The 24,711-nt window shown below is 57.2% G+C and overlaps 1 long non-coding RNA gene and 1 pseudogene across 1 annotated transcript; both read right to left on the bottom strand.

The window, feature by feature from the left end:
- Window positions 1-7,315: 7,315 nt before the first annotated feature.
- On the bottom strand, window positions 7,316-22,881 carry LOC149863301 (uncharacterized). Its single transcript, XR_016443161.1, has 3 exons — window positions 21,610-22,881; window positions 14,511-14,644; window positions 7,316-14,183 (listed from the first exon to the last, which is right to left on the bottom strand). It is a non-coding gene; the product is annotated as an uncharacterized LOC149863301 (long non-coding RNA).
- Window positions 18,694-18,850, bottom strand: LOC149863302 (U2 spliceosomal RNA; annotated as a pseudogene).
- Window positions 22,882-24,711: the final 1,830 nt, after the last annotated feature.

Genomic DNA, 24,711 nt, shown 5'->3' with positions numbered 1-24,711 from the left:
GAGGTCAGGAAAACAGACCTTACGATGACAGGCTGAGAGCCATGGGGCTCTTTAGCCTGGAAAAGCGCAGGCTCAGGGGTGATCTGATGGCCACCTATAAGTTTATCGGGGTGACCACCAGGATCTGGGGGAACGTCTGTTCACCAGAGCGCCCCAAGGGATGACGAGGTCGAACGGTCACAAACTCCTGCAAGACCGTTTCAGGCTGGACATAAGGAAGAATTTCTTTCCTGTCTGAGCCCCCAAGGTCTGGAACAGTCTGCCAGCGGAGGTGGTTCAAGCACCTACATTGAACACCTTCAAGAGTAAATTGGATGCTTATCTTGCTGGGATCCTATGACCCCAGCTGACTTCCTGCCCTTTGGGCAGGGGGCTGGACTCGATGATCTCCCGAGGTCCCTTCCAGCCCTGATGTCTATGAAATCTATGAAATGTCGTGCTTGTCAGCAATTTAGCTCATGTTGTCTGGTGCCATACTGCCAAAGAAAGGGCACTGGGAGATACTGCCTGTCTTGGCCACGTGTGTCCAGAATCTTGTTCCAAAAACTGCTAAGTACTAACAAAACCATAGCTCATGTATGTTGTTACTTTGGGTAACACTGAGAAAGGGGCTTGCTACAAACAGAGACCAAAAGCAAGCAGCATCCGGGGAAGGTAGTACCTCCTCTGATCCTCTCTGACCCGTTGGTGTCCCCTGTTCCCTTGTCAGTCCCCTACGCAGCACCCCTCTGCCACTCACCCTCTGTTAAATCTCATCCCATATTGTGTGGGGATTGGGAACGAAGGCACCAAAATCGGGAACAAAGGCACTAAAAGTCAGACAGATTCTGCTCTGGAACAGGACATTAAGGATATGGTGCTGCACCCCAAGATGTCAAGACAAATCTGGGGGATATAGGTTGTAGCCTTGTTGGTCTAAGGGCATAGGCAGCCACAGTGCTTTAGGTAAACCTGATATCATTTACCAGACCAACTCAAATAGTTGGAAAAAATATTCTTTGCAAGTTTTTGGGTACAGATACCCTTCATTAGACTAAGGACATTTTGCTCTTTACTGAATCTATCAAGAGCAGGATTTGGCCTTGTGTCCATATCATGGCATTTGCTGCTGATGACCTTTGTGCTCTCTTTAGCTCCTGGCAATATTACATTTATGCACTTCTCATCTGCATGCAATTCTTCCTTTATCAGTACCTGGAAGCACTCAGACACCAGGGTCATGAGTGTGCCATAAAACTTTAGACACAGACGGGGTTGGAGGAGTAACTGATTTAATTTGGTTAAGAACCACAGCACCGAGGGAATTCCCACTTCACTGAAGAGGCAGGAACATGCTAGCCTGATATATGAATATTGGCATTATAGTGCTGAAGGTACTACCTCTCAAACAGGATATGAAGTCAAGATCCTAATAGTCTGTAGGGTCTGGCACTTCTCTCTCTGTCTCTGTCCCCCCTCCCCACACGTGCACCCTGGCTGAATCCAGCTAGAGGATTATAGCTTACCAACCAGTCATTCTCCCTGCCGTTTCACACGGGTCTGCGACTTCCTCGTCTTCTCACAGCTCTGCAGCACCACCCACTCCCCTTGTAGGAGAGACGAACACTGCCTGTGCAGAGCTCATCACCAAGACACACTTCCCGCCCCCTCTCCAGTTGTCCCCAGAAGCTGCAAAGCCCTATGTTTCATGCAGCCGTTTCTCTCCAGAGAGATGTCAGATTCCAGTTACAGAAAATCATTTAATTATACATGAGATGTGACCAGAGGGAGATGTGGTAAAATGAATGTGAAATCCTGAGACTCCCTGCTAGAACGGGAGCCGAGAGGAGGATCTACCGTCTTCCTTAGACTTCAGCAATGGGCTACATCTTCTTTCACCGTCCCACAGTTCCCCTTGCTCACCCGGGATGTGCGCGTTGGGAACATACAGGCCACGCCGAGGGAAGTTTCTGCTGCTGTAACCTGGGCAGGAGCACTGATGCGAGTTGCCCTGTTTTCAGCTGCAGATTCACTTGGGGTCCGGGTCACCCCTGCTGTCTCCCTGGAAGCTGCTTGTAAGTTTGCACAGTTGAGCTCCACTAATGACCGCACCAAGTGGAGCCTGGTGCCGCTCCCTGAGGCAGGACAGAGGAGTGCCAGAATGGGCCCGATCCTTCTGAGCACAGGTCTGGGGCACGGGGCACGGGACACAGGACCGCCCCTGTGCAGTACGCACGGAGGGAGCTCAGGGCGCCAGCCTGGACCCTCACAAACCAACCAACCTCCAGCTCTTCCTGCTAAACAGGCAAGTAAAGTCCAGGGGTCTCTGCAGCTCCACACTGCAGATGGGCCCCCACCCACATCTGCCCAGTCCCTGACCACGCTCAGCTGTTAACTCTTTAAGGAAGGGGCCCTTGGAGAGGAAACAGCTTGGGGTAACAGGCTACTGAAGGCATCAGCAGCAAACCAGTCTGTACAGGTTTCAGCACAAGGGGCTGGCAGGGAGGGCAGAGGAAAGTCACCAGTACCAGACAAAGAGATGGCGCTGTTAAAGGAGGGTCGAAGATAATCTCACAGAGGGAAGAACAAGAGTTGTGAGCAAGAAGGGAAGGGGATGAGTCTCTCTGGCAGCCAGGAGGGCCTGATGCAGCTACAGGACCAAGGCAGGTCAAAGATGACCCACGAGCTGCCACCTTCCCAAACACAGACAGACCCACATGGATGCCCAAGGAGAGGGCGAGCCACGTGGAGGGGCACTGCATGTGGAAGCTTGCAGCTCCCTGTTTATCCATGTTCTTTCATGCCGTATGGGCTAGGTACACACAGTCAAAAAGCCGGAGGCTGAATCAATTCAGTCCTTGCAAGTTAGTCTGAGCTGCACAGATTACAGAGAAACAGAAGTGAACAGACATTTACCTTTAACCCAGGAAATGCAGCCACATGTCTGCAACAGCTCAGCCCAGCACCAGGGAATGCCAGAACACAGCTCTCCAACTGTGTTCATTTCCTCTTCCTCCTGCCCCCAAGGCCTCTGGGATTTGCAGTCCAGAATTATAACACTAGGACTCTGCAGGCTGTTCATCACTTCCTCTTCCTACTTCCAGGTGCCTCTGGGATTTGTAGTCCACAGTTACAGCCAGTAGAAAGTTTGAGTGGGGGAAGGGGTGTTTAACCCCCCTCCCCAGCCGCAGACCTCAGCCAGGGTTTGCCTGTGGGGGGCAGTACTCTTCCTGTAGACTGGGCTGCATCCCCAGCCAGGCTTGCCACCTCCTGTCCCCCTTGTTAGCCAGCCCTCACTGCCCCAGCTAGGGAGCAGACAACACAGCCCAGCCCAGGCTGGGATGTTGGGGGACGTGATTTATCTTGAACCAGGAAGGGGCTGGGACAGAAGTTTCATAAACCGGTTTGACCCAAATCACTTAAGTCTGATGATGCTACTACGTTCAACCAGTTGTAGCCATTTTGAAACAGGTTTATGTGCACTGAGCTTCTGTTCTGTTACAGGTTTAAACCAGTTTCTGATCACTTAAACCGGTTTATGCGTAACTTCTGTCCCTCGCCATCCTGACAAAGGAGCAGTGTACACAGGAGCGTGGTACAAAGCCTATCTATGCACACCTGGCATTTGCCCATACCTGCCATGTGACGCCTGCAGAGCAAGAGTGCAAGAGAAGGCCCGTGCCGTCAGCGGGATACTAGGAGAGTGTGCATTTCAGCAAACAGGGCAGTGTGAGGAGCCAGGCATGAGCCCTGGGGAGTAGTCAGTGTGGGGGGATGTTTGAGCAGGATGCTCCACTGGGGTGCTGGCCCCATTCTGCACCCAACCCCCTACCCCCCACCTGTATTCTGGAGACTTCTAAAAATGCAGCTCCTGAGCTTAAACTCCCTTTTGGGGCTACTCAGAGAGCTCACAGTGGGAGTCAGGAGCTCCAGGGAAGGTGTGCAGACCCACTCCTGGGCACCCCTGCCTTCCTAGCCAGCAGCCAGTCGTGGCCCAGGTAATTAAGGACCGCTGACATGAAACAGCGCACCTGTTGGGTTACTACCTGGAAACTATACTTTCACAAACCTGGGCAGACGAGTTTTCTCACAGCACCCTGCAAACACAGGAGCAGGGCGACAGTACGACTTGTGGAGCTACGAGCGTTTGGGAAATGAGCCTGGTTAGCTGAGCTCCTTATCACAGTCGCATACAGGGCCCACACGGACGGGGCATGACGGCAGCGTGCTAACACCAAGAGTGTGGTCCAGCACACGCAGCACGTTATTAAGCATGCATTGACTTACTCCAAGGGAAGCATGCCATTGCAACAAGGCTAGAGAGAGGGCTTTGTCTTCACTGCTAAGAAAGCTGAAATCGCGACTCAGGGTAGCTAGCATGGACAGCTTTCCCGAGATGACAACACAGCGCACACCACTGACAAGGTGCTTTAGTGTGACCATGACATAAGCTTTCTGAGGTCGGTCCTGAATCTCTGTGTGGCGTTCACACCGCTGCGTTTAGCTGGGAGCACAACCAGCGTGTGGTGGGGGCAGAACTAGCAAGTTTTGCACCTCAGGAAGAGATGGGGGCGGGCAGAGGGAGGTGGGCAAGTGCTACGGCACTGGGGTGTCTTACCTGCTGCCGAGGTTCGAAGCCCTGGCAGCTGCTGCCGTGGCATGGTCTCCGGTCTCCGGTCCCTGGCTGCTGCCCCTGGCCTTCCCTCACCTGCTGCTGCTGCAGCATCGCTCTCTCCTGCACGTCGGTGCTCACTGCTCCACCGCTCACCCCTTAGCTCTGCTACGACTACACTGTTTTCCCTCTGCTTGGACCTCCAAAGCTGACAGGCATCTGAGAGAGCCCGGCGTCACCTGTGCTTGCCTGACTTCCTGTAGGGTGTCTCAAGGAAGCACACAGTGCAGACTTGTGGTCTGCGTGCCACCAGTCAGAGGTGGTGGTGACATGGCAGACAGTGACAGTGCAATATTAATAGCACACGTGCAGTGCCAATTTCCTGTAAAATCTGTTATTTGTGTGTACCTGGAATAGGGATTACGGCAGGGGCTGGGGCTCCGAGATCACCTTTCCAGGTGAAGAGCTTTCCAGAGCGTGGATTAGAGCCCTGACCCTGTCGGCTGACGCCCCGTGGCCTGGCTGCTGCTGCAAAGGAGAATCACCCAGTAAAACATTTGAAAGGCAAATAAAGAACTACCATCACTGGCACCTCCTAAAGAGCAAAGGGCGATGCCCGTTGTGAGCATCCACTATATGATGAACTACAAATTGATTCCAGTTTATTTAACAGTCTTTCCTGAGGTAAACAGAAAAGCTTGGGCCTTCTTAAAATAACTTTTCTATATTGTGCCAACACAGTACTCAAACAGGGAAGGCTATGCTGGTGAGAATATCCACCTCCTTCCCAATGCAATGTATTGCATTTCTGTGTGCCTGGTGAATAACAAACCCCAGGGGGAACAGTAATTATCCTCCCGTTGTGCCGTAATGCCTACTAATCACAGTGACAACTTTCTCGTATAGGAATTTGACAGCGTTAGAATTGGAAAACGGGTATTAATGTTCTTTGTGACCCTGTTCTGACTGGAATAAATCTGTTCTGGGTGGGCAATTCCATCCCATTAAATAACGTGCTTGATTAGTGATATTATAAATAGAATAATAAGCAGTCACAAATGACCTGGTTGCTGTTACGCCACAGGTCCTGCTGACATACAGACCAGAAGGCTGAAGCTGAAGAGGTTGCTTTGAAGTCATCAGAATTTGAAGCAGGCCTTGGATGGCTTTAGTGGCAAGAACTTTCCTCCTCGTGCCTCCTGTTGCTTCCTAACGTGCTTTCTTAATTCTGCCACGGTGACATTCTCCGAGCTGTGTATGGTTGTTTTGTTTTGTTTCTGTTCAGATATATAAAAGGCAGCTAGCTCTGTGCATTCATAAGCCTCCCGTTATCACCACTTCGGCGAGTTAACCGATTCACAGTGAATCTGCAGCGGAGCACGCACGAGATCTCGGCAGATCCCAGCGCCTGGCCCCATTGCTCCAACGGCCACGTGCGGTGTTGAGGACTACGCCTTTGAGGGCTTTGGGGCAAAGCACCCTGCGCGGCGTCTCTGAAGTACAGCCAGTTGAAACCAGGTGTGGAATAAAGCGGAGACCCCGCGTGCCAAGTGAGATCACTGAATAGCACACGGTACCAGGAGCAAAGCAGAAAATACCCAGGTTGGAAAACGGATCAGGTAAAAACCGAGTCCCCGCCAGGTTGAACTGTTCTGGAGAAGCAGAAGTCCAACAACAACCCACGGTGAAGCTGCAAGCAGTGGGTGTTGGTAAAAAGCAAGCCAGGTGCAAGGTAGTCTTATTTTTGACAGTGGCTCTTTCTGACCCCCTGTATTCGGTGTGTTAACACCATCTCTGGCAGAGCTAGCTACACATCTGTATTACAGAAACGAGCACTACTGCACTGCACCCGAGTACGAAACACCTCCGCAATATTCCTTAAACAAAGAGTACCGAAGGAAGGTGAAACTACAGAAGAGGAACATTGCAGTTCGGGAACAGTGTGAGGCCAGGTGGCGACCGGGATGCAGAACAAAAGCTCTGCGAGGCTGCGAGGTCCAGAGGTCACTGCTGGTAAAGCCGTTTGAAAGGAAGTCACCCAGGGCACCCCAAAGGTTATGGAAATGGGGGCAGTAGGGTCCCCGAGGCTCTGTCCTGGGACTGGGACTGTTCAACATCTTCATCAGTGACTTGGATGAGGGAGTAGAAGGCACCCTGTCCACGTTTGCAGACAGCACCAAACTATGGGGGGAGGTACACAAGCCAGAGGGCAGGGAGCGAATCCAGGCGGATTTGGACAGGCTGGGGAGGCGAGTGGTACAGAATAGGATGCCGTTTAGCAAAGGGAAGTGCCATGTGTTGCAACTAGGGAGGAAGAGTCATCAGCACTCCTATCGCCCGGGAGATACCTGTCTAAGTAGCACGACTGCGGAGAGGGATCTCAGAGTCGCGGTCAACCCCAGAATGAACATGAGTTACCGGTGTGATGAAGTAATAAGTGAAGCTAAGCGCAGTCTTCCTTGCATAAGCAGGAGCATCCAGGGAGGTGATCCTCCCCCTCTGTGCGGCACTGGTCAGGCCGCAGCTGGAGGACTGCGTCCAGGTCTGGGCGCCGCACTTCAGGAGGGATGTGGATGATGTAAAAATCGCGGTTCGTTTCTCGGGAGGCGAAAAAAAACCTTCAGCCACAGACACACTCTATTAGCAACACAAAAGGTATATATTTGCAAATAGGGTCTGAGAGAGAGACAAAAGATCAAACACTCTGCTGCCCCCGAGGGAAACTGCCCAGCTGGCTTTATCCCCTCTCTCCTGACCACGTGTGCAGAAGGAGGAACTTTTACAACTCATTTCCAATTCATACAAATATGTATGTGAATACGTCAAATCATGCGTCGCATGTGTATTATAATTAACTACTTAAGTATGCGGGGTGGATAGGCTTATATGTATTAATTCATTGCGCATGGGTAGAGAATATTTGAGGTTACAAGAGTTTGAATTTTTTCCTTGCTTCAAGGCTAGAATTGCAATTTACTCTTATCTGCATGAGAAAAGCTGAGGAGTATATGCTTTACTGTAACAAAGAGATAGTAACTTTGCAAAACAAAGAGAGAGTGATACCTTAATACAAAGAGCTCTCAGTAGCTCTCCCAGTTCTCTCACCAGGGAGGGCTGACAGCTGCGCTGTTTTAACAAGACTTATTGATAATGCATTTTTAATAATATTTCTAACATGGATGTCCTGGAAGGGGTTCAGAGGAGGCCACTCGACTGGTTAAAGGCCTACAGAAAAAACCCTACTAGGACCAATGGAGGGACCTCAGTTTCTTCAGCCTCCACAAGAGAAGGCTGAGGGGTGAACTTGTGGCCGTCTACAAACTCATCAGGGGGACAGCAGGGAATAGGGGACACAGTGCTTACCAGGGTGACCATCGGGGTAACTCGGAACAACGGCCACAAACTGAAGGAGAGCAAATTTAGACTGGACATCAGGAAACAAGTCTTTACAGTGAGCGTTGCCAAAATATGGACTGTGCTTTGAAGGGAGGTGGTGCTGTCCCCTTCCTTGCAGGTATTTAAGAGGAGGTTGGATGGACACCTGGCCAGGGTCATCTGAGCCCACTCTTTCCTGCCCAGGGCAGGGGGTTGGACTCGATGATCTGATAGGTTCCTTCTGACCCGAGCATCTATGAAGTCTGTGGAGGGCAGAGAGCGCTCCGACACCGTGAACGTGATGGAGAATCCAAAGAAAGAGGCTCGAGGCAAAGGTATGCACAGCTCGAAGTCAAGAGTTCAACAAAAAAAGCAGCTGCAGCTGCATACACTGTGGCAACCAAAAGAAGCAAAAAGAGTAGATGCAAGAAATGCACGCCACTGCATTTCCAAGTGCCAACAGAAAGTACACTGCAAAGACAATGACACCTTGCCAGCAGTACTCTTTTCTGCCAGGGCAGGGGGTTGGACTAGGTGATCTGCTCCGGTCCCTTCTGACCCGACCAACTATGAAAGTATGAAATGGCACCAGCAGGTCAGAGGAATTCGTCATAGGAGTAAGTGATACTATTGCAGTGGAGCAGTACTGGACTATCGAGTAGAAAGCATGCAGGATACCTATTAAGTTGGCCCTTGGTTCACACGTCAGCATGGTACCAGAAACAGCACCAGTAATGTTAAAAAATGTTACAAACACTGAAGGGCAAGCAGGTAAGTCAGGGCTTATGCTGGTGAATTTACCACCAATAAAGGCATATGTAAAATAGGGTAAATAACTAATTGAAAGAGATGGTTAGTAGTAGTACTGAGGAAGGTATCACTGCTGGGCTGAAAGACTGCTGAGCCCTGAGTTTCACCAGGAGGGTGAACGCTTTGGAGCGGCAGGGTGCCGAAGCCACTGGCTCCCTGAGGAAGAGTGGGAAGACAACTTCGAGGAGTAGGGAGGCTCTAAACAGAACGGAAATGTGATAGTCCAGCTACCACAGCCGACATGTGCCATAAGAAAGTTTGCTTTGCTGAAAGTCGAGGCTAAAAGCCACTGAGCACAATACAGTCACTGCACATTTTTAAAGGAGTAGCTTTACCTCGGAGCCGAGGGATTGACTCCATAGTAGGACTCTGCATCACACGTCTGCACCTCTGTAAAGGACCAGGACGTGGGTCATCATCAGGGCTCAATGACTAGACCAAATTGGGGCCTAGGAGCCAAACCAGAACAAGACAAGGGGTCAACCTGGACCACTCTGCTGCTGACGGTGCCAGGCTGCCGAGGGGGCCTGCGTCTGTGCCGGCAGCCACGTCCATGCAGGTAACTGGGATCATAGATTTCATAGACAGTCGGGCTGCAAGGGACCCCGGAGGAACATTGGGTCCAGCCCCCCGCCTGGGGGCAGGAAGTCAGCTGGGTCATGGGATCCCAGCAAGGTAAGCATCCAAATGTGCCTTGAAGGCATTCAATGTAGGTGCTTGAACCACCTCCAATGGCAGTCTAATCCAGACCTTGGGGTCTTGGACACTGAAGAAATTCTTCCTTATGTCCAGCCTGAATCGGTCGCGGGAGGTAACGAGGCAGCTGAGGGGCCGCTCCAGCCGAGCAGGTCAGGTCAGCTGGGGGCTAGTCAGCCTCTCTTCTCCCTAACAAGTGCACAAGGAGAAACTTGTCCCACGCTCCTGGTTACCAGCTAGCAAGTGCCACCCTTCCAGGTCTGGGTGGGGAAGTCAAGGAGTGAGGGGTGAAGTGGCTTATCCAGGCGCACGCCGGGAGCGAGTAGGGAACAGGGCGCTCTGACAACTCACAGCCCACGCAAACAGCAGTTCAGTCCCCGACATCAGGAGACTGGATGAAAAATAAAGGAGTCTTTAATCTGGGCTTCTGTCTATTTGCACTTTGGTTTCTGAGCATTTCTCCTCGTTCTAGCACTGAGAGACAGTAAAGAGCAAATCCTTGTTTGCTTTTTCCATGCCATTTGTTATTTCGCAGGCCTGTCATAACCCTTCTATCGTCTTTTCTCAAAGCTGAAGAGTTGTGGCCTGTTTCATGTCTCTGTTGCCTGCCCTGTACTCTTCCAGGCTGCGCCCAGTAGTCCTGGAGTGGAGGGACAAGAACGGCATGCGGTGTGTGAGGTGTGGATGCACCACGGATTGATACTGGGGGTGTCAAACTCCAGCCCGGCTGAGGGCTGTGTTCTCTGCATCCCGGATACCCGTGGGCTGCCCCTGGCTCTGATGCTGGCCGCCCCAGTAGCTGCATGGGGCAGAGGCCAGAGCCCCTGTAGCACCACAGGCAGAACCGCCATCACTGCAGGCAGAGATGGGGCTGGGGGCCTGGTTTGTGTTGGGGCGCAGGCCACCCAGACGCACCGCGGTCAAAGGCTCTGGAGCCCGGCTCTAGCTCTGCTGGGTTTTCCCACAGAGGCAGCAAGAGCACCAGCTCTGCCCAGGGCGCACGTGCAAGCCCCTCCACTGCGGCCGCAAACCAGCTCCGCCTGCCCTGGCGGGGCTTCCCAGGGAGGTGGCTGGAGCAGTGGCGAGAGCCAGGCCACGGGCAGCAGCTCCAGCAGCACCCGTTGGAAACTGCAGCCAGAGCCCACTGGGCTGGGTCTTTTGCCCCTCTGCCTGCAGGGGCACGGCGTGGGTGCGGCTCTTTCTGGGGCACCGGCTGCTGCCATGGGACCAGCACCGGCAGGGCAAAGGTCCATGGGCCAGATGACTCAGATCAGCGGCTGGATCCGGGCCACGGGCCGTGTGTTTGATACCCCTGATTTATCCAGTGTCATAATGACATTTTCTGTTTTCTTTTTGGTCCTGACAACTGCCGGCGGTCTGTCCTTCTTGACAGCGGCTGAGTACTGCCCTGTTGTCCGAGGACTGTCCACAAGCACCTCCAGGCGTGCAACAGGGGCCGGGAAAGAGCAGCGTCACGTCAGCATTTCTTCAGCTCATTTACCACAGCTGGTGCAGCACCGGATACCATCTGTGCTCGTGCCCCAGGCGGCTTCCAGGTAGAGCGGCTTCAGAGGCAACCAGAGCTCCCTGCCCCTGGACACAGATGGGTCTTTTTTACATGTGCTTGGAAAACTGACTCATTAAGAGCTCATTTAGAGAGACTCTCGCAGTAGAAATGACAGAACAGAAGACAGATCCTGACCTCAGCACCCCCCTCTGCACCCCAAAAAACTGACACTAGCACAGCCCAGCACAGGACACCCCCCCCCGCCGCAGCTGCTTGGGGGCCTTTGGTGCCAGGCTCAGGCTCCAGCACTCACAAAGCTTGCAGAGGGCGGATTAGAGGTAAAGCAGGGAACGGACTGCATCTGAAAAGAAGGCAGCGAAAACACACAGGTTTGTGGGCAAAGTCAGGAGCCTGCAGGCAGGCCGATGGCGCGGTGCAGGCCTCGCTTCCGGCTGCCAGGCTCTGCGCCCCTCCCCACGCTCAGCCGGGACAAAGGGAGTGCACACAGCCTCTCCCCAGGCAGGAAGGCCGGGAACGTCCCCTGCTCGCAGAGAGCATCAGAGATGCGTGACAAGTCTGCCCCGAACGGGGAGCCGGGAGCGGAGGACGAGTCGTGTCAGCCACGGCCACAACAAAGAGCACATTCAGCGAGCCGCATGGGCTGGGGCGTGCGTCCACCATGCCTGCATGGTGCCAGCCTGTGCAGGTCAGCAGCGCCAGCTGGACGTGTCAGCTCTGTCTGCCCATTGTATCGGTGACTGAGTCCTCTCCTGCGGACGTGTCCCCTGTGTCCCTCCCCTCCCACAACGGAAGGGACCTTGCCAGGGCCCGGGACACGCTCCCTCGAGCACTGCGCAGACCCCTGTCAGCGGGCGGGCCGTCTCTTACAGCAACAGTGAGGGTGCGCTGCGTGAGCAGGGGTCTCCAAGCACTGCGCGAGCTAGAAACGTTGGCTTCCTCACGACCCTCTTGAAACAAGCGCCAGGGTGGTGCTGCCCACGGCCGTGCAGAGGCTCCGCGTCAAGTCCAGGCAGCCGTGCTCTGTGCGGCGGCCCCCTCCCGGGACACGAGCACCTCCCTGCCATGCCCTGGCTCCTGCGCACAACGGCCGGCTGGGCTCACGGGAGGCTGCGCTGCCGCGTCAAGCGTGTTTCTGCAGCGCACGGCCCTGCCCAGACGCGGGGGTCACGGCCCGACAAGCCGTCGGGGAGCGGGACTTCCGCCCTCACCAGCACCGCATCCGGGGGGCTCAAAACGGACCGTTTTCTTGAGGAGGGAAAAGGAGAAAACAGAATCAACTGGCAAAAGCCAGATGAATAGCTCAGCAGCAAGGGTGAGATCCAGCTCCCAGCGCCCCTCAGCGCCAGCCGCGGCCCCGAGCCCCTCAGCCCCCGCCGTCACCCCCGCCGTCTCAGCGCCAGCCGCAGCCCGAGCCCCTCAGCAAGGGCAGCCAGCAGCAGCCTGTGCCCCGTGGCCACCGCTGTCGCCCAGGCTGTCCCCTCAGACCGTGCCTGGCAAGTGGCGTCGTCGGCCCCCTTGCCCCGATGCCCGCTTGCCAAGTGCCGCGCCTGGGTGCAGACGTGGCGCAGGCCCTTCCTTGTCCCGAGGGCCAGGCCGTGCCGGAGCGCGGCCCTCGCTGGGGCTGGGCAGGGAGCCCTTGGCCTGGCCGCCCCGCGTCACCCGAGACAGCTGGCACCGCCTCGGAGCCGCCCCCCCAGGAAACACGCCCAGGCCTCGCTGCCTGCTGCGGCTGCCTCCCCCCGCTCCTCTGGCCCCCTCGCTGTCCGAGAGGGACAACCCCATTTTATTGTCCCCAGCTTCCACACAGCTACCCTGTGCCGGGCCAGGCAGGCGGGCATGGGGCCGTGCCCAGGATCTCCTGCTGTGACGGAGCTGCCCATGCACGAGCGCTCACGCTGTCCCCGTGCGTGCCCTGCGCTGCGGGCACTGGCTGCACCCGGCTGCTGGGCTGCAGGGGCCGCGGCTTTCTTAGGAAGGAAGGATGCTGTGGCTGTGGGGGCTGCCCCAGGGACCGGCCCATCTTTGGCCAGCTGGCCACGTGCCTCGGCTGCTGTCCGAGGCTGGGGCTTCCAGCCAGCCCGGGGCCCTGTCAAAGCACGTTGCTCCTGCCCACCTCGGAGGCGCCAGCACCCAGCAGACCAGGCAGTGTCTCCGGCTTCTTGGTCTCCCTCCAGGGAGGGATGGCAAATCTGCTTTGCTCCTGGTCAGATAAAGCCGAGGCGGTGGATCCCCTGACGCCGACTGAAGGGGACAGTGAGCTGTGTGGGATGCAGCATCAGACTACAAGTGTTTAGTCCTTGCCGCTGGCTTATTCTAACATTTAAAGAATGTTTGAAAGACTTGTTTTAAAGAATGACTAAAGAAAAAGAAAGGCAGGTTCCTTGAGGGCGATTGCAGGGAGCCTGCCCTTCCAGACGCAGCCGCGGCACTAAGTCCTGCTGTTGGACACGGCCTCCTGGCAACTCGTGTTGTCCAGGCAGAGCTGCAGGCTGGCCTGCTTCTCCCTGGCATGCAAAGAGCAAGCAGAGGCTTGCAGTTGGAGTAGCTTTTTATTTTCACCGGAAACCAATAAGGCACGAGTGAAGTCTCTAGAGCACGAGTGTGTGCGGGTGTGTGCCCTTGCACTGCACTCTCTTAGGAGGGTGTTCGGGAATTGAACAGAGACAGACTTCTGGTCTCTGGAGACCCCAGAGTCCTCAGAAATGGAGAGGTGTGGTGCACAAAGTGATGGCATCCATCATGAAGCTGAGCATGCCTCTCAGACTACCTGGATCCTGAGTTCAAATGCTTTCAGTTGGGGCGAGGAATGCATCTTTCCCTCCTCTGCTGCCAGCTCTCTCCTGCCGCAGGGAACGCAGCATATGTGGGCACCGTGGTGTGCAACAGCGAGTCTGTTGTTGTGGAGGAACAAACGGGACAGGCTGTGCTGCAACACGTGGACTAAAGCATAATGAATACTGTCAACAGAAGTATCCAGGGCAGTTTGCTATCTTTTCCTAATCAGCAGTTTCCTCAACGCATCTTGCAGATTAATTGTAGGGCTCAGCTGGGAGCACATTGGTCCTGGTGACTGATTAACTTCAAGAGACATGAGAGACTTCTCAGCAGCACAGAAACAGGGGAAGGGTAAGGACACATATGAAGAATGAAATGAGAGAGGGGGAGGAGGAGGTGGTGACATTCCTGTGGAAAAAATGTAGATAAAAATGTATTTAGCATAATGTATTTCATTTGTGCAAAAAAGAACATGCCTGTAGGACATTTAACATATGACATCAGTTAAAGAGAAAAAGTAATTTTGGAGTACCTCCCTTCCACCCCCAGATACACGCCTGCCAGCAGAACTGCAATCCCCGGCAGAGGGCGCAGTGAGCTGCTCGGCCTGCCAAGTCTAGCGCGCCCGTGATTCAGGCTTTGCCGTAAAAGAAAGAGACACGAGTGGCAGAGCTGAAGGTCCCTGGCCGCCTCCCAGCCACGGGACAGTTGGCACAAGCGTCCCAGGGGTCTTACCTGCTGTTGGCCTGCTGCGTAACGAGACGGGCACGTCGTGGAGGAAGCCCACACACACCCTGGGCAGGACACCCCAGACTTGCTCCCAGAGGCAGAGGGGAGCCGTGGTCTCGGTCCTCAGCAAGGCAAGATGCCTTCAAGAGACATAAAGGAAGCTGGTGAAGGAGCCGTCAGGGTCACACGCCTTTCTGCAACACCCACTACCATAGCACAAGGCAGACACTATGTGCATTTGCACATAGACCTTGTGCCATGGAGGAAGCAGAGGCCCCCTTGCCTGCTCCCTGCCTCAGGACTCCTGGCAGTCTTGGTGTCCATGAGCAAGGCACCTACGTGGAGAGCTGGGACGGCCACCTGGCCAGGAAGGCAGAGACTCTCTGTCTGGAAACATGGCCCAACTGCCACAAGGCATTTCTCCGTTTGGACCTTCGCTTAACTGTGGAGTTAAATATGCACCCGCGACTCCCCCTCACCCCAGGACAGGCAGGCAGGCGAGGGGGCACGGCAGGGGCAGGGGCAGGAGCCAGACGTGGCAGAGTGAAGGTGGCCGTTTCATCTGGCCAGCCTGGCGTGGCTGGCACTGCAGCTGGACTCGGCTCCGCACCCCGGTGCGAGGCGGCGCTGCAGCCCAGCGCGCGGTTGCACTGTGCAGACCGTGACCACGTCCGAGCAAGGGCCTTGCCTGCAGCAGCTGATTTCAGTGCAGAAATCACTGGCTCGTGCAGTAGTGTCCTTGCTGCCGGGGAAGCCAGGCAGGTGAGCTGGGGTGAACGCTGCGTGGGCCGAGGGCTTCCGCCTCACTGGGGTGAAGAGGGGGGAGCAGCTGCTCCTTGCCCCTGGTGCAGCCCTTGTTCCCTCCCTGGTAGGGGTGACTGGATGGAAACCCCTTGCTCGGTTTCCTGACCTCTCTGTCCCCTCTACAGGGTATTTTGCCAGACGGTGAAGCTTGGCCCTAGACCCAGACCCTGCAGTTAGCACAGCCCGGCTGGGAGAGGAGATGGTTGTAACTTGCCCCAAATGCATCGAGGCGTATGCCACCCAAACATGCCCTTTGTCCAGCCCGGCTTGTTCTTGCCTGTCACAGCCCCTGTCAGCCTGCATTACACGTGGGTGACAACGCAACATAATGGCCTGCCTGAGGGCAAGGGAAAGCCCCACCTGCCCGCTGCACACAGGAGCCAGCGTGCCGACACATGCAGGGCAAGGCAGGCGAGAAAACGGGTGCACAGGCAGGAGCTTCGAGGAAGGGCTGCGAGGTTGCAGGGAGGTCAGGCCCAGCCTTGGCGCATTTTGTTATCACCAGCCCCAAACACAGGGACTGGTCGTGCCAGACCAGGGGATTAGCACAAAGCTGGTACGTTTTTAAAACTGCACACACCTTTCACTGGCCTTGTGGCTTCTCAGCCCCTCAGTCATGGTTTCTTGCACATGTGCAAAGAGCACGCAGACAGGGAGTTTCTTCAGCGAGAGCTGGGGCTCCTGCCTGGGCACTCGCCTGCCGGAAGCGCGGCTCTAAGCTGAACCGTCCCCCCCCCACCCCGGGTGCTCGTGACTGAAGGTTCAGCCTTCAGCTTCCCATCTTGGCAGGAGATAATCTGGTCTCCGTTTAGCTGCTGGGGACAGGACAAAGTGGGTATATTGGTCACAAATTGCGGTGGCAGAAGTGCAGGTAGGAGGTCACGAAGAACTTTCCCTCTAGGAGGGTGGTCACGTGTTGGAGCAGGCTCCATCCCTGGACGTTGTTAAAAGCAGGTGAGATGCTCCCTTGGCCAGGCTGGTCCAGGCTTGGGCAGGTTGGGCCAGAGCCTGCTCAGGGCCCTGCCAGCCCAGCTACGGCTTTACGTTTCCCCGATCCTCAGGCCACGTTGGAGAATGAATCCGTGACACGTTCTTGCCTTCCTGGCAGGGACGGCCTCCCCGCACCGGCGCGGCGGCTGGGAACCCTGCTGTCACACGTCTCCTCCCAGCCTGTTCATCTGACTGGAGCTTTGCAGGGTAATGCAGTCCCAGCTTGTCATTTTCCTGCCTGGGCTGGTAGCCCAGGAAGACCATCAGCAATAGTTTCTGCTGCAAATGCCAGCCACTGCCCGTGACACAAATGTTTGGGGTTTCAGATCCACTGTTACAAGAGGAGATTTCAGGGCCTGTCTGGGTGGAAGCTGCATGCCCTGAGATCCCAGGGTGCCGGATCACCGGGTGGCCCCGCTCCCGCTCCCGGGCCGTGCTCCCGGAGCCGTTTGCAGGCCCTGACCCTCGGCAGCTCGGCTCTGCAGGAGGATTTCTAGGAGTAGCCTCAGCGCCCAACCCAAGTACTGAGAAAAACATGACGTCTAAACTCCTCTGGGCAAAAGCGACGCCTTGCTCTGTACAGACAGATCTGGGCCAGCGCACCGCACTTCATAAGCAGCGTGCCGGGGCGCCGGGCGGACACAGGGCAGAGCGGCACCCAGCAGTGCTGGGAGGACCATGGTGCGGAGCTGTGAGGTAAGAGGTTCCCTTGGGCACACTTCGCTCTTTCTTACCTAAACCAGGGCAAACCGTGAGCAGCTCCTCACACTTAGTGCTGGCACATACCCGGGCCAGCCAGAGCGGGATCAGGCCCGCCGCACGAACCTGTGGGCCTGGTCAGCTCTGCTGCCCAGCCTGGGGGGCAGAGCGGACACGTCCTCGCTCACCATGGTGGCAGTGGCCATCTGCCTTCAGGGGGCCAGGGCAAACTCGGGGTCCCTTGCTGTCTCTCTGCGTAGGACCCATGCAGAATGAGACCCCCGGAACAGAGGAAGACGTGACATTGAAGACAGAGCTCACAGGCTAAAATTCAGGAGCACAGGATGGGAAGCGAAGGGCAGGAGCTGCTGGGTGTGCGTCCAGGGAAGTGCAGCGCAGCCTCCGGTTCATGCACGACCCTGAGGAGAAGGACGGCACCTTCCCCGCACCTCTGCAGCTCGGCCCTTGCTGGCGGGCTCACCCCACGCCTCCACCGGCTCGCACGTCGCGGCAGGGGCCTGTGACCCATCGACAGGTGCTGCCCAGCCGGCTCCTGTCCAGCGGCTGCACAGGGATGCGTGTCAGCGAGCTCCTCCAACAGGGCTGAACGAGTCCCCGCCAAGAGGAATCAGTGTTACAGCACCGGCAAAACCCAGGTCCTTGTCTGCCGGGCAGCACAGGATCCGCTTGGCCTCCTGCAGCGGAGCAGGATCCCGGGGGCTGCGCAGCAGCTTGGCCTGGCTGGGGTCCCCCGGATTGATTCGGGAAGGTAAGCAGCTGCTACGCGCCAATTAAAAATTAATAGTGACGTGGATGATGCAGAAACTAACAACCACCAGCCCTTTCCTTCCACAGGTAAAAATCCTGGGCTTAAAGTGCCCTTGTTTTAAATGGAAAGTGAAAGCCTTTTCATTTGCATTTCACACCAGATCTGCCCTGGTGGATGATTGCACGCTCTTGAACCGTGATGAGACGAGGACGAGGTGTCCTGCGATTTGCAGAAGTCCGAGTCCTTGCAGGGGTGCTGCGGGCACGCGGCCTTCCTGTGGGACCTGCACTAGCACCAGACAAATTGCTTGTGCGGCACAATCACTGCAAATGTTCCTGCTTTGCAGACTGACATTCAAGTACAGCTCAGGAAGCAGCTCTGGCCCCAGGCAGCTATTGCACGGCAGCCGTGCAACACCGAATGCACCGTGCCCTTCCTCAGCCAGGAACGCGGTCGCATGAGCAACGGGGTTTTGATGGAAGGAAATGTGCAGAGCCTCGCTCTTTAAACCCCCTCTCAGTTCCAGGTTTGATTGCCCAATGTTTATGGCGGCTGGGTACTTAATGCACTCGTGAATGGCTCCATTATGGCCTGGGCTGTTCTGAGGTTCGCCCAGGGGACGGATACCCGGACTCCGAGCTACTTCATCTTTGTTGAGGATTGAAGCTGCTGCGTGGCACCAGGGTGTGCATCTGAGAGCCTTCACCGCAGGATGCATGGCACTGGCAGAGTCCCTGGTGGACTCGTGGCATCTCCATCCTTTCTGGGCGACAGGCTCTGCTCGGGGTATTGCAGTGTGTGGGGCTCGGGTGCAGGAGCAGCAGGGAAACGTTGGCTGTACTGGCAGGCCCGAGAGTGCAGTGCTGCCTCGGGGCTGTCCTTGCCGTAAGCTCCTGTTCCCAGACTTTTTTTTTTTTTTTTTTTCTGTTTTTTTGCACCGGTCCTGGAAGCACTGCAATACCAGGTCAATGCATGGAGTGGATGGAGCATGCTCCGGTTCCACCACCCAATACCAAAAAGAATCTGCTCAATATAGACCTCCTATGGAGGACATAACCAAAGCCAGAACCCCACCCGGAGAGAGGGACCAGGAAACACCTGCAGAGCATCGCAAAGAGCCCTGCAAAGCGCAGCAAACTCTGCGGGGAGTCTGCAAGCCAGGGTCCCAGAGGGCCACAAACACCCGTGGGTGACTGAAAATCACTGGAGTGTCTCTGTTGCCCACCTGGGCCGTCCTCCTCTCACTGTGGCCAGGAGCTGGGGCACCACGACCCACGGGACCACCTCCACGGCTTTGGTGCGCGCTGCTGCAATCCATGCGCTGCCATGGCATGCTGCCCCGTGGTGCCGGCGAGGACCAGGGAGCAGCTCAGAAACCAGTGTGGGGAGGCAGCAAGCACGGCCAATGATCCATCCATTTGGGATGGCAAGGAAATGAAGCGTCACGTCCCTGGTACTGGCGCTGTCCTGCATAGGCCAGAGCAGAGCCCTTGCCTGCCACAGCACTGGCAGCCCGGCTTCTCCCAGTACGGACCCGATTCAGGCAAGCGTCTGGAAGCCAGGGTCTTGGCTGCAGCCTCTTGGGCTGCCGAGGACATCTCACGATGACAAACCTCTGGGGGTTGCTGCTCCTGCGGGAGAAACCCCGAGATGCCGCAGCAACCCCACGCAGGGCCAGGATGAAGAATAACACTGAACCAGCTGCCGCGTGCCCTCGACGTGGGAGGCAAGGCGGGCACTGCCACGGGAGGCCGCTCCCCGGCTCTGCCCTGCCAGCCTGTCCCTGCGACGCCGGGGAGGACCTGGCCCACGCGGGGCTCGGGGTGCCTGGCCGGCAGCGCTGGCTGCCTCTGCCACGGAAGCTGCTGCGTGCTGTGCCCAAGACGGAGGGGTGGAGGGCCCGGGACCGGGGTGCACGCCTGCCAAGGGAGAGCCAGGGATAAGACCTCCACGCGGAGCCACTTCGGAGGAGACGGGCTCCCTGCACACCCACGTCCCTTCCCGTGAGGAGCCTGTGTCTGGGTTTGGTCCAAGGTGGGCGGGCGTTAGCAAGCAGCCCACCGGCCCATTCAGAGTCCCCGGGCTGGCGGGCGTCCCTCCCTTGCAGGAGCAGAGCGGCCCACCTTGGCTCATGGGCTAAGCCCCTGCGGCCCAGGGGTCCGGCCCGGGCTCAGGAAATCCTCCGTCCTGAGGCCCCCAGTGCTCTGCGTCTCGGTGGGTCTTTGCCCAGGTGAGAGGTCCCTTTTCTGTGGGCACCTGGCCCAGCTGTCAAGGGGCAAACCTCCCTCAGGCTTGCTCCTCGCTCCTTGCCAGCCTGTTCAGCCCCAGCGACTCATAACCACCGGCCCGCGTCTGCCAGAGCCGTCTGCTCCCCAAGGCTTCAGCTCAGTTGTCTCCAAAATCCTGCACGCCGTCCGCCTGGGGAGCAGATCCCCCTTCACCGCCGGGCACCTGCACGCCCCGCTTGCTCTCGCTCTTGCGCCCAGGAGAACGTGCCCCGGCGCCCCACAGCCACAGTGTCTCACTTGTCTTTCAGGCGAGGCTCAAGTGCCAGCTCGGCACAGGTGCCAGCACCCACGGGCGCCTCGGGAAGGATGGGACTGCAAATACGCTCGTTAGCAGCGTGCCCGCCGAGCGCCGCACGGAGCCGGGGGAGCGGAGGGCTGCCAGTGCTGAGGCCAAGACGGGCGTCAGTCCCTGGGCGCGGGCTGCACGTGGCGCAGCGAGGCCCCGAGCACGGCCGTGCCGCGGGGCAGGGAGACGACAGCCAGCGCCACGCGGGGGCTCGGGCCAGCAACACCGTGCAGGCGGCAGCCTGCTTGCGTTGGAGCCGGGCTGTCACGGTCGGGAGGTTTGACAGGATCTTGGCCACAGGGAAGCCGGGCTGCAACCCCTCGGGGTCCCGCAGGCCCCTGCCTGCGCAGGGCAGGACCATCCCTTTCTGAGCCTGCCGGCAGGGGTGCGGGCCCCGGCTGCCAGGGCCTCTCCTGCCTGCAGAACAGCCCTTCCCGGCAGGGCACAACCTGCCCCGGCCCCGGGAAGGCGGTGCCGGCTGCTGTCTCTCGGCATGAGGAGCCTTCCGGAGAGGACGGTCTCGCCAGGCTCGGCGTGACCGTCGAGATGCCAGTGGGCAGGTCCCCTGCAGTGGCCCAGGGCCCCAGCTGCCAGGCCGCCGTCCACAACTTTAGATTTGCCCCGAAGCTGCCAGAGCCCTTCTGCCGCCCCCCCGAGGCGAGGCCCACGTCTCGGTGCATGCACGCCCCCAGATCCCAGGAACCAGCGACACGGAGGCTAGTTATCAACCTGAATGTGAGCATACAGCATCTTGCACAGGAGGCACCTGCCCGTGTCCTGGGCAAATTCCCTCTCAGGTCCTTACCACCTGCCTCCCACCACGCCGTGAGCTAGACAGCAGCACAGCGCGGCTGCCATCTCCTCGGGCACCGCTGTCTGTGCTGCAGGGGCAGCTGGCACGACTACAGCGCTCCCCGCGCATGCAGCCTGCAATGCACTCGAGTCGGCCTGATGAGGGGCGCTTTGTAGGGGCGAAAGGCTGCATCGCTGCCTGGCTTTGACCTGCCTGGGACAAGCGTGCTGTAGCTTCAAGCCTGACCCGCACCCAGCACTGGCAGGGTGATGGGCACAGAAAAACCGCCCGCTCTTCCCCACACCTACATCTACAAACCCATGCTGTGTGAAGGCAGCGCAGCGTGGCACTCAGAGTCCAGCAGAACCGCGTGGCAGAGGCTCAGGGAGGCCGAGGTCTCGGACCACAAGCAGCTCACCCGAGCACTTTCTCCCCCTTCCCAGGGAAGCTGCAGAATAGCCTCGCTCGGCTCCTACCTGTGGGGTCTGGAAAGCAAAACAGTGCACGGTGCCCTCATCCTCGCTGCCCTTTTGGGGTTGCAGGGCATCTTCATGCACAGGGATGACGAAAGTAGCTTCAGAACAGCCTGGGCCACCTGGAGCCCAGCCATCCCCTTCAGATCCCTGCCTCCCCCTGCACCCGATTTCCCCATCCTGAAATGGGCTCTGAGGGACTGTGCTGCTGGGTGTCAGGAAAGACCAACCGGACAGGGCCCTGGATCCCAGCAGGGTGTCAGGACATCTACAGCAGACACCCAGCCAGGACTACCTGCTTGCCCCAGGGCTGGAGGGAGATCCCCTTCCCCGCCCTCCTGGTGCAGGAAGCCTGGGGCCTGCCCCTGCTGCAGCTGGTGGGCAGCCAAGCCCCTTGCCCTTGCTGTGCCTTGGTCCTCGTCCCTGTCCCACTCTCCTGCCTCTTTGGCCTCAACCTTTTGGGACAGCAGCTGCATCCCTTGCCCGGCGTGTGCACAGCTCTCAGCACAGCAGGGCCCCAGGCATCTCTGCAGCATAAGTAACAGCAACAGCCGGGAGCCCGAGGCCCTCCCCTCCGCTGCCTCCTCCGCACAGAAAAATACCTCGTCCCTCCCTGTCGCACACCCCAGAGGCAGGCAGAGGTCTGGGAACAGCAGTGTTACATGCAGCGAAATCTCTGGCTCCGCCACAGACAGCAGCTGGCAGGGTGCAGGGGGCCTGCCATTCCCGACTGGACCAGACCGCTGGCTGCAGGAATTGTGCCTCCAGCATGCACCACGACTGGATGCTCCCGAGGAAGGCGGCCCAGCCCAGGCCCACAGAGAGCACGAGCCAACTACCAGTACATGCACGTGGGGTGCTCGTGCTCCCCCACCCCCTGGCTCAGTGCTCACTCGCTCGAGCGTGAGCTCCATTACCCCTTTTACTCTGTGTCCCTGGCACTGGCTCAGCTGTTTCAGGATCCCAGCCACAGCCTGTGGGCATGAGCGCATGAGCAACCACTGCATGCTGAGAGTGGACAGGGACCCTTGAGAGCATGGCTTAGCCTTCTCCCCACAGTTTTAGCATGGCCCTTCCCCTGGAGGCAAGCAGGGCTCAGCCACAAGTCACATCCAAATTACAGGGAAGTAGTACAGGCATACAGGGAATCCCAGGGCTGGGACCACCAGGGCCACCTCCCTGCAGAGGCGGGCTGCGTTGTTCCCAAACCATCCAGGAAGGCACCCAGCCGGCCTTCTCTAGAAATGCTCCAGGAGGAGAGTCCACGACTTCCAACTTACCTACCCATGTACGCTGAGGGGATGGGGTTGTCTAGCGGTTGTGGACAGCTCTGTGTCTTAGGACTCTTCCTTTGTTTTCTCATTACAAACCACTTAGAACTGAGCCCGAGCTCCTTGCTCTCGATGTGCCATCACCTTTGCACAGCAGAAGGAGGCATCCCGCAGCAGCTAGGCCTTGAACGCACCAGCTGAACGACTTCTGAAGCAGCCTGGCTCCTCTCCACCGCCCAGATGCTGACTTGCCAGCAGCTTAATCACTGCCAACATGTGTTTTAGGATCAAGGATCCTCATTAGGACAATTAGGAGAGTGGGAGAGAGATCCCTGACTTTAACAAGCTTCCTTGATCCTAACACAATTAATGAAATACTCTGGCAGCCTCAAAGATGCTTCTTGCAGGGACTGCAACAGCCCCTAAGCTAGCGAGTGCAAGTCTGTGCAGACAAACCAGTACAGCCAAGATTTTGCAGGTTGACCTACAAGCAGCACCTGCGTGCTGGCACTTGCTCCTTGGCCCACGCTATTACCTAGCAGGCTGACTGCAGGCACATGTGACTGCCTGGAAAACATCTGTCTGCAGACCAGATTTGCTTCGAAAGCCTGGTCCTTGCAGACAACACTGCTGAGCAGAGTTGCTGTTAGGTTTCTTAGTTGTGTGAACTTGACACTTAGCAAACCTCTTCACAGGACCCCACCTGAGAAGCACGCACATCCTGGGTGCTCCCCCAGGGAACAGGCATGCGGGGCCAGGCCACATTCAGATCTACCAGCAGCCCCAGGCGCTCTCTCCTGACAGCCTTTGCCTAGCTCATGTCCTACAGAGTCCACTGGAGCCCTGTACAGCACAGCATCCTGCCTGCACGTCACACAGGGCATGAGGGAAGAGGCCTCCTTGCCCTGATCTGGGATCTGCGGAAATCCTCTTTCAGAAAAGAAGCCCCCTTTGCGCATTGCATCAACCACCCAAACCCTGCACATAGTTTACCACTGAGGCCAAGTCTCAGCCTCAGGGTAGGTTAAGTCAAGGCTCTGCAACGCGAGCTGTAGGCCCAGGAGTTGCCACCCAAAAAATGTACAGGCAGAGCCTTTACGCCCAGAACCCACCCTAAACTGTATGTGACCACAAAGCCCACTGCTACTCAGCCTGTGGGAAGCACGTGCATGTGCGCCCAGCACAAATAATGCAAAGCTCATCTTAATACTAGGCCAAGCATGAATGAGACGGGCTCCCAGAGGCTGGGGGGGCATGGCGAGCTCCCGCAGGCAGCGGCAGTGCTGTTGGCGGTGGGGGAGGGTGGCGAGTGCCAACCAGCAGCTGGCGACTACCCGCAGACACCGCTAGCAATGTCGGCAGTGGCCAGTGGCAATCACAGACCACACAAAGATGCCGTCAGTGGCAAAGGGGGGTGTGGCGGTGAGCGGCAACCACATACCGACAGTGCCTTTTCACAGGGGGTGCATGTGCATCCCCTACATGTTGCCAATGAGGCCAAGAATAAAAATGAACCTTTTAACCTTGAATTGGGATGTCAAACTCATTTGGGACTCATCCACAGGTCAGAGGAATGGTGTGGGGCCAGCCCTGCGGGTCGGAGTGGGCCCATGGACCCCCCCCTTCTGCTCTGGGACCCAGGAGGAAGAGGCCTGGCATCCTGGGCACTCGGCTGCTGCCATGAGAACAAGCTGCAGTGCCAGGCTCCAACCCGTGGTGTTGCTGGGGCTCCAGTGCCCCAGGTCTCACCCAGGGGCTTGGCTACAGCCATGAGAAGGTCTCCCCCATTAAGGCTCTGGGCTGGGTGACCTGGCTCTGCAGGCCGCATCTGGCC

Source organism: Crocodylus siamensis, chromosome 6, assembly GCF_052110815.1.
Source record: "Crocodylus siamensis isolate JL-2025a chromosome 6, ASM5211081v1, whole genome shotgun sequence".
In the NCBI taxonomy this organism is placed as follows: domain Eukaryota; kingdom Metazoa; phylum Chordata; order Crocodylia; family Crocodylidae; genus Crocodylus; species Crocodylus siamensis.
Note: the sequence above shows the minus strand (reverse complement) of the source record. Positions and strands in the feature narration are given on the sequence as shown.